This window comes from Orcinus orca, chromosome 8 (assembly GCF_937001465.1).
Source record: "Orcinus orca chromosome 8, mOrcOrc1.1, whole genome shotgun sequence".
NCBI lineage: Eukaryota > Metazoa > Chordata > Mammalia > Artiodactyla > Delphinidae > Orcinus > Orcinus orca.
In genome coordinates, this window is record NC_064566.1 from 90,703,486 (window position 1) to 90,714,064 (window position 10,579).

Here is a 10,579-nt window from a genome sequence, read left to right on the forward strand (position 1 = left end):
CCTCACTCTTCTCTTGCTCAATTATCCAACCAATATTTGTGGATTGTCAACTTTACACAAAGCAGGCCATTCAGATGATAAACATCGTGGGTTTTCGAGGCAGGCTGACCTGGTTGGAGTCCCTATTCTGTCCTTACTGGTTATATGACTTTGCCCAGTTACTTGAAGTCTCTGGGCCTCAGTTTCCACATCTCTAGAATGGGATGGTTGTAAAGACGACATGAGAGAATACCTACATCGTGCTTAGTATGGTGGCTAGCACATAGTTTTGCATTAACTAAGAAAATTAGTCATTGCTAATATTATGAAGGCAAAGCGCTGAAACCTTGAGATGTTCAAAACATATGACTATCCCCTTGGACCATCAGTGCATAAAATACACTTTATATAAAATTACGTCCCCCCAAAAGAGAACGTTCTCTGCTTTTTATTGTCTACAACATCCATGATTTTGCACATGATAGAGGCTCAGTAGCTTTTTGACAAATGGAGGTAAGTTCCTTGATGTCCAGGGATAAAGCATTTCAACAATAACTGATATTGGAGACTGTTACCTTATACAGGGGCTTTGGGTTGGAGAGGTGGCAACTTAAGCTTGGAAATGACAAACATCCAAATTTACGATTGGACAGTCCCCAGAGCTTGCCTTTATGATGTTTCCTTTTAATTTTTCGTAAGGAAAGAGGACATAAAGCATTACATGTAGGCTGCCAGGTATTCATATTACAGCATTCATCTCTGGTCTTGTGTGCAATACGGAATCCTTTGTGGGAGAATGCCGATGTCCACAGAAATGCCACCTTGTGAGGAGGAAAGAGAGAGGTACTGAGGAAAGGCATGCAGAAGTCATAAAATCATAAGGCATGAAATGAGCTTGGAGGCTCCTCCTACAATCCCAGACTAAGAGCAGTAAGGGACTTCACGGGTCACCCTCATCCTTCCCACTCACCTGACAGATGAGAACACGAGGTCCAAGGAGGTTCTGTGATTTGAGCAAGGCCACCGGCTACTTAGTGACAGTGCTGGGACCAAAGGAGTCTCCTGACTCCACTTTGATGATCTTCCCGCTATAGCTGGCTGTCGTCTTCTCTGAACATGAATTCATCAGAGGTAAGCAGATGACTGCCTTCCTTCCCAAACAGACCAGAGGGACCCCAAGAGCATCACTTTAGCGAGAGAGGGCCAAACACAGTTCCTTATTAAAAGCCAACCACGGGGGCGTATTCTTTACCCCACACCTACCCCTCTCCATACTGGTTTGGGTAAGCATGTTTATGTCTGCAATTAAGCCAACCATACAGGGGAATTAATCCTCGAGACAATTAGAACTGACACCTTCTTTTAGTACTGAAAACAATCTGGGAAATATTTACGTGAGTCACAGTTCAGCTGCCACATTAAAAAAAAAAAAAAAAAAAGAGGATGGAGACTGACAGATAGCCCTGGGGGACAGATAATGGCCTGTGGGTCAAGGATCTCCAAAGGACCTCTTCCAGATGAAACCCAACTCAGAGGAATCCACAGAGACCCCATCCACCCTCCCTTCCTGGCCCCAGCCCACTGGGAAAACACAGGGCAGCAATGTGCTACAGCAAAACCAAGGACTGCCCTGGGGTCCTTGGGGGCAGGAAGAAAGGAAGGTGAAGGTCTTAGGGAGCTGCCTGTGGAATGGCAGCATTTCCAATGGTCCCTGCCAGGTCCTCAGGGTCCTATTCCCTCCTCCTGCCCTCACACACAGCCTCCACCAGCTTGTTCAAAGAGCTATCCTGCAATCCCACTCCTGGGCATATATTCAGAGAAAACTCTAATTCAAAAAGATACATGCACCCCAATGTTCATTGCAGCACTATTGACAATAGCCAAGGCATGGAAACAACCTAAATGTCCATCAACAGAAGAATGAATAAAGAAGATGTGGTACATGTACACAATGGAATATTACTCAGCCATAAAAAAGAATGAAATAATACCATTTGCAGCAATGTGGATGGACCTAGAGGTTATCATACTAAATGAAGTAAGTCAGAGAAAGATAAATATCACTTATATGTGGAATCTAAAAAAGAAAAGATACAAATGAACTTACTTACAAAACAGAAATAGACCCACATACATAGAGAACAAACTTATGGTTACCAAAGTGGTAGGCAGGAACGAGGATGGATAAATTAGGAGGTTGGGATTAACATATATACACTACTATATATAAAATAGATAACCAGCAAGAACCTACTGTATAGCACAGGGAACTGCTGAATATTTTGTAATAATTTATAAGGGAAAAGACTCTGAAGAATATATATATATATATATATATATATATATATATATATATCTGAATCACTGTGCTGCATACCTGAAACTAACACGACATTGTAAATCAACTATACTTCAATTAAAAAAATAGCTACATTCCAAATTACACAATAAATAAATAAATAATTTAAAATACATATATTTTTTTAAAAAAGAGTAATCTACCTCTGCCTTGTTTATCCTGATAACCGTTCCAAAGTTTCCAGTGCTAAGGGAGCTCTTTCACCATGCTATATCCAGGGCCTGATACAGGTCCTAATGTGTAGTGAACATTTCATATGTGGTTGATAAATAACTGATAACTCTTAAGCATTAGCCCTCATTTCCTTGGCTATTTTATAGTTTCATTCTTGCACATCCATTCTTTCCTTATGTATTTATGACGCTTCGGATGTGGGTGGCTATGGGCATCATGTCACAGATGAGAAAACCCAAGTTCAAATCAGTGAGGAGGGCTTGCCCAGGATGACGCAGCCGGTCGCCAGAAGAGCCAAGAATCCAGCAGGTCTTTTGCCCTGTGCTCTTTCAGGCACAGGAGGTGACTGCCCTCGGCTGTGAATGCCCCACAGGTAATAGCATTTAAAAGGGAACTCTCTCCTGTAGTACAGGTCCTACCTTGGGGCCTCGCACATTCTAGGAGCCCATTAACAAAGACAAGCCAATTTAAAGGTGTTTGACATGGAGGCTGTTCTCTCCCGGGGCCCTGGGTGGGCGGGGCAGTGATTTAAGCCTATTGGTAAAGGTAAGGGCTGAGGCATAGGTGGTGATGACAGGAAGCAACAAGAAAACAGAATAATACATAAGGCAATTTCAGCCAGTGATGAGAGCTGCAAAGATGGTCCCAAATGGAGAATCTTACGGGAAAAATACAGGGCAAAATGCATCAGTGGAATCAAGGGCTAGGCTGTATGAGTCAGACTCTAAGTGCTCAGAGATTCAGGGAAGGGAGAAACTAGAATAGACGGAGAACTCTGCAAAGCTTCATGGAAATGGAACCTTGCATCAGGCTTTGAAAAAATGTTAGCATTTGGTTAGAAGGAGGATGCAGGACATGGACCCTCCAAATGTGAAATCCAGAACAAGGGAATGGAAGCAAGGTCACATTTATTAAGCAATTACCACGTGTCAGGCACCATACCAGATGCTGTCACATCCACACAGAGAGGGAATAAGCACCATGTGGGGGAATGGGGACAGGAAAGAGGGCAGATGACAGCAGAGGGCCCAAGTAGAAGAGGAATGATAAGGAACAAGAGGAAGGGTCAGAGGAGCTCAGGCTAAGTCAGACCTTAAATGCAGGGCTAGGAAACCTCCCCGGACTTCTCCCCTGTGCTTACTACAGCACTGTTTCATGATTGTTCAATAATTTAGTCTGGGTGATGAGCAACTCGAGAATGGAGACTGTCTCATCCATCACTGCAATGTTTCCTGGATGTTAGTGTACCTCAGAATCACTGGGAGGACTTATTAAAACACCAGTTATAGAGCGCCATTCCTGGGGTGTCTGATTCCGTAGGTCTTGGGTTAGACCTGAGAATTTGTATTTCTAACAAGTTCCCAGACTCACAAATGACCGTTGTGATTCTTGCTTCCTGGTAAACTCCGTGTGGGTTTCCTCCCTCATCGAATAGAGTTGACTTGTGTGACCAATAACATATTGTGAAAGTGATGGTGTGTGACTTCCAAGATCAGGTCACAGAAGAAATTGCAGCTTGCCACTTACTCTCCTGGATTGTTCACTTGGGGGACGTCAGCCTCCATGATGTGAGGACACTCAAGTAGCCTTGCAGAGAGGTCCACACAGGTTGAAACTGAAGTCTCCAACCAACAACCAACACCAGCTTACCAGCCATGGGAATGAGCCACCTTGGAAGCAGATCTTCCAGTCCTGGTCCAGCCTTCAGATGACTGCAGCCTCAGCCAATATTTTGACTGCTACTTCATGAGAGATTCTAAATCAGAACCTATGGAAACTACGAGGGACAACAAAATGGTTATTGCTGTTTTAGGCCACTAAGTCTTGGAGTGATTTGTTAGGCAGCTATAGATAACTAATACACCAGAAGATGCTGGTGAGGCTGGTCCAGGGACAACACTTTGAGAATGACTGCACTATTTTGACCCTTGTACCCAGCATGTGCCTGGTATATAGGATGCACTCAATAAATATTTTTTAATTAATTCATTAGTAAATGGATAGGAGACAATGAATAAAGGTGAGACTTAAAGCTGCAAGCACTGGGGAGCCATTGAGTTGATAAATGGCATGACATCAGTGGTATTTGGGAATATTTGCTGAGAAAGGGCTATAGAACCACGGTTTGCTGAGTGGCCCTGCTGGCAAAATTGCGCACTTAGTGTGCAGTCTCCACTCTAGCTTCTGAGGCCTCCATCCAAGGACTTGGTAGGCAATGGAGCCTAGGCCTGGGAACTGCTATTTCTACTTCTTCAGGCTTGCAGGAGGCCTGCTACGACCTCCCTCTACCCCTGCATTTTGATCTCCATCAACAATCTTTCATCTCTCTCTCTGCTCTCCTTTGTCAGTCCTTACCCTCCCATTCTGTCCGTCCTCCTCCCTGCCTTTTATTCCTCTAATTGCCTCTCCTGCCACAAGAAGTCCTTGGGAAATTCCAGCCTCCTCTGCTGCTGGCTCCATGAAGACTCTTCCTCCTCCCAGCCTGGGATGTTTCATCCCCTCTACATTATTCCCATAAAGCAGTTCACAGTATAATGCCACAAATATTTACCAAGTACTAGCTGCCTGTGCCAGCCAGCATTATGCTGAGTATATAGAGGCAAATAAGACCGATTTCCACTTGAAAGATTTCCAGTAGGGACTTCACAGTACCCATGGACCAGCATCTCTGCTCCATGCCACACTCCAAACTCAACCCAATCCCCCACTCCACCCACATATCATTGCCTCCTCTTTGTGGCCGTGTGGGCTTGGGGGTTTTGGCCACTGGCTTAAGCTATGCACCACCTCACCTAGTGACAGGAACACATAGAAAAGGATTAAACAAGAGCACCTTTATCAGCTGGAAACTTCCATCACAGCCTTAGCCCAGGACAAATTCTCTGCTCCTCCAGATGTTTAATTACTACCTTTGGAACGATCCCTGAGTCTCAGAAGAAAACTGGCTTTACTTGGATGTTTTGCCAGCTCTCTCTCTTGCGCTATTTGTCTCAGCCATTCTGCCAGAGCTTCAGACTTATTTGTCTTTCCTTGCATTTTGTCTTGGGGTGTTTGTGCAATAATACTCAGGCTTTGGTTGGAATTTCTGAAAAACACTGTATCTGATATGCTACAGAAGATTGGGGGTATCTAGCTTATTCCTAAGCAGAGCTTGGGTTGCTGAGCCATTTATCTTTAGCATTGTTATGGTTAGGTGAAGTGGGTCTATTCAAGCTCCCTTCTCCCCTTTGGGTCCTTCCAGGATGCCTAGAACCTCCAAGAGGAGTGTAGTCAGCCTACGGGGGAGGGAGTTGAGCCCACCCCCTATTGCCAACCCCTCCCAAGCTTTCCCCACAGGAGCTCTGGAGTTGCTGGATGATACAAATAAACTTCTAGAGAAACTCAGTGCACATGAGGAAGCAGCCCACATAGTCCCGCAAAGAGCACAGACCACGAGTGTTTACTCAGGGAGTGCCCACCCCACACCAGGAACATTTCAGCCTTACCTATTTGGGCTCCCAGAGTCTGACTTCCAGTCCCACTACGAAGGTTGTTTCCTGTAATGAAAACACCTCACCCCTGGCAAGTCCAAATCAGAACGTATGATCTTCCCCTCCGAACTGTTCTTCTCACAGTCTTCCCATCTTAAGAATGACATTCCCATTCTCCAGGTGCTCAGGTTAGAAATCCAGGATACATCTTTGCCACCCTTCCTTCTACAGCCCCCTCCCTCCATTCTTTCACCAAGCCTAGAATATTCTATCTCCAAAATTTATCTCTCCAACAAAACCGAAAACACTAATTCAAAAAGATACATGCACCCCAATATTCATAGCAGTGTTATCACCAATAGCCAAGATATGGAAGCAAACTAAGTGTCCATCAACAGATGAATGGATAAAGAAGATGTGGTATGTATATAATGGAATACTATTCATCCATAAAAAGAATGAAATTTTGCCATTTCCAGCAACATGGATAGATTTGGAGGACATTATTCTAAGTGAAATTAAGTCAGAGAAAGACAAATACTATATGATATCATTTATATGTGGAACTAAAAAATACAACAGGCTAGTGAATATAAGAAAAAAGCAGCACACTTCACAGATATAGAGAACAAACTAGTGGTTACCAGTGGTGAAAGAGAAGGGGGGAAGGGCAATACAAGGATAGGGGAGTAAGAGATACAAACTACTGGGTATAAATAAGCTACAAGCTATATTGTACAACACAAGGAATATAGCCAATATTTCATAACTATAAATAGAGTATAACCTTTTAAAAATGTGAATCACTATATTGTATACCTATAACATATAATATTGTACAGCAAATATACTTCAATAAAAAAGGAAAAATACATATATATATATCTCAATTTCTCTACTTCTCTCCTCCACTGCCATGACCCTAGCCCAGGCCACTATCATCTCCCAAGTGGAACCCCAGTTATTCTCTCAACTCCCACATTTGTCTCCTTTCAGCCTCTTCTCCCCCCAGTAGCTAGAATGAGCAATCCAAAACCATATCTCCTCACATCATCCCCTGCTTTGCTTCAAACTTTCCACTTAAATTGAGAAAAAGAAAAAAGATCCCAATCCCTTACAAGGCTTATAAGACCCTTCATGTTCTGGCCCATCACCACCTCAGACCTTGTCCCAGGTTGCAGTGCCCTCTCATCCCTCCTCATCCATCATGGTCCTCAAACATTCCTAGTCTTTTGGCATACGCTGTCCCTCGTGCCTAGAAGAGGACACTGGCCCAGGCGTGCCAGGGCTCTTTCCTTGCCTGGCTGACCCTAGATCTAACCCTAACCTTAAACCTAACCCTTCAAGTCTTAGCTTAGAATGCATGTCATTGGAGCAGGCCTTCCCTGACCACCCTAATCTAAATTCGGTTCCTCCATTCTATTCCCTCCTGGTACCCTGTACATTTCCTTCACAGCTCGTAATTATGTAATTACGTGTGCAGCACTCTGTTTCATATTTCCTCACCAGACTGTGAGCTCCATGAAGGAAGGGGTCATGTGTGTTCCTTCACCCCTTTATTCCTAACTTGGGGGCACAAATAAGAGCAGGTCGCTGTCTGCAGGGGACTCACACTCTTATGGTAAAGGCACGTGCATGTTCTAATTGAACATCTAAGGCATCAAGGCTTTGAGCTTTGACAAGGTGCTAGGGAATGGCCAAGTCAGCCCAAGAGAGCTCCAGCTTCCCGGAGACGGCGGATGAACTGAGGTCGGTCAGTAGGCTGGCTATTTGGTCATGGTGCCTACTACACCTACAGCTCCTTCTAAGGGCCAGCTGCCCAGCTATGACCTGCTGAATGAGCAGTCATGACCTGTCTTACCCGACACCATTAACATTGCATGATCATGGGCGCCTGACAGAGGGCCACCACGCCCCTGGCTCTCCAGCATGGCATGGAGTAGCAATGCTCAGATTTTCGGTCTCGGGATACTTTTACATGATTAAAAATTATTGAAGACCACAGAGAACTTTCATTTATCGGGCTTATATCTATTAATATTTACCAAATTTTCTAATTCTGAAAATGTTTATTCATTAATTAACTCGAACATAAAAATAAACTCATCATATCCTAACATAAATAACATATCTTTATGAAAGACAACTAAATTTCCCAAAATAAAAAAAATGGCTCTGTTTCACATTTCTGCAAATCTCCCTAAGTCTGGTTTACTAGAAGACAGATTCTCATATTTGTTCCTACACGCAACCTGCTGTGATATTTTGTTTTGGTTGATACATACAAAGAAAATCCAGCCTCACATAGATATGCAGCTGGAAAAGAGGGGCGTATGTTAATAGCCTTTTCAGATTATTGTGGACAGCCTTCTTTAATACGTCATCAAAACTCGATTCAAAGGTTTGTTGTGTTGTAGAACCTGAAACCGCATCAGTGAACTTTTCACACTCTGTTACATTCAAATCTATTGGTCTCTCCAGTACTTTAACTGGATCTTTTTACCCGGGCATGATTGTGTAACATCCTGTCTTGGTCATTTGGAAAATACTGGTTTATTGACTTATGTAGATTTTTTCAAATGACACATTTTATTAAGCTATATCCAAAAAGTCACATTCATCAATATCACCACCAATCAGAAAAGTCTTTAAGTATTGGGAAGCTATCCAGTTCATGGTGGATACAAGTTTTCCAAAACCCTAATGTTTCCTCGAAACTTCAAATGTCATCATTGTCAACACCACCAGTTATTTTCTTGAAGTGGCAGGCTTGCTTCATCTACTTTCAAGAAAATATCTACAAAATATCAAATCTGAATAACCATAGTTTTTCTGTCCATAAATCTCACAAGTAAAATGACGTTCTATGAAAAAAGTGGTGAGTTCAGCTTGGAACTCAGTCACACAGTGCTTTTCCTGGAGATGACCACTGGACTTCAGCGTGTAAGAGAAGCACTATATGCGTCCTTCACACAGACTTAAAAAAGATGTTCTCAAGGGTCGAGATATAACCAAATCAATACTCTTTCCTGCTTCATCAAAGACATACTTTAGTGAAACTAGCTTTTTCTTTTTCCTGTGAGTGCATGGTGGCGAAAAATACGACTACTAGAATGGTTTGGTGGCATTGTGTTGATCTGTGCCAAGGTGCCAGCAGTTTTACCCACGATGTTTTTGTGCCATCACTGCAAGTACCACCACTATGGAAAAGGCAAATGAAACTAGTATCATCATGAAAATGGTTTTAACCATATAGAACCCCTGAAAATGTCTCAGACCCCAGGGGCTCCATAGGCCATGCTTTGAATACCACCAGCCCAGAGCAAAAATAATTACCTAGGACAACCAGATTCCCTCTCTGGAATTTTTAAACCAAGAAATACTGGGCCAATAAGGTAGTTGATAGTGAGAAGTGAACTTGAGAACAGCAGCACCCTTATATCAGAGCCAGCAGGGCCCCTATCCCAGGCCCCACACCTCAGGCTTCCTCTCGGATGCTTGAGACCTTTGGGGGCTAGCAATATCATCCAGCTGGGGCACCCCAAGCCTGGACTAGGGTTTTCACAGGCTCTGCTCCCTGTTTCTTTCCTTCAGGGTGCTCTAGAGCCTCCTATATGTGAGATTGACCAGATATCCTGAAAGCTAGAGGTCTTGCACCAATGTGGTTGTCCCAGGTTTCCTAGGCAGGCCCAGGCTCCAGGAGGGCAGCCTGGCAAAAGCATTGCTTCTACTGGCCAATGTGGTATTTATTCCATGGGATTGTACAAAATTAGGTGGACAGAATGATACCGTCATATTTCTTTGGGTGACTCTCACTCATGTCAGACACAAGATGAGCTCAGAACTCTATAGCACCAAAAATCCACCACCAGTCCTTGGGCCTGAAGGGGGCTGGGGGGGTATGCAACAGCTCTCACCCATCTGTATTCCATCCATGGTGCTGCCTTCAGTCTACAATACCCAAGGGCAATGGGGCACCCAAGTTCCCCTACCAGTAGCACACCACCCCACCCCACCCCACTCCCACAGATTCCATGCTTCATATCAGGCAGTCCTCTGGGGGGTGGCTGACCCATCTCCTCCAAAGGTTTTAGGGATCACTGCTCCGTATTGCCAATAGGCTTTTCCTAGCGATGTCCTCTCTTGATTCTGATGGATATTTCTCCAGGTTGGTCTTAAGCCATCCCAGACAAAGGACTGCCCTTCCTCTTCCACTCACGGGTCCCTCATCTATCCTCCCTGCAGGTGGCATTGTATGGAATAGGAGTGAAGTCAATATTGAAAGAAATCATATTCTAAAGTGCCAAGCAAAGTCAAAAGAAGGTATGTTTGTAAAATGTGCTGTTTAAAGTTTATGGTATAAAATTTCAAAGGATGAATTTAACGTACGTAATACAAAGTATTGTTCACAATCTCTTGAAGACTCTGGGTAAGACTTGCATTTGTGGTCATCATCAACAAAGCACAGTAACACTCTTTGAAAGAGTCATTAGAAGCCAGTACTCACAGGTGGTATGATAGATGATGCAGGGTCATGAGTAATGATGCAAACCAACCTTAACTACGTGGTATTAGGGAGTTCCAGAGGCAAGACAAT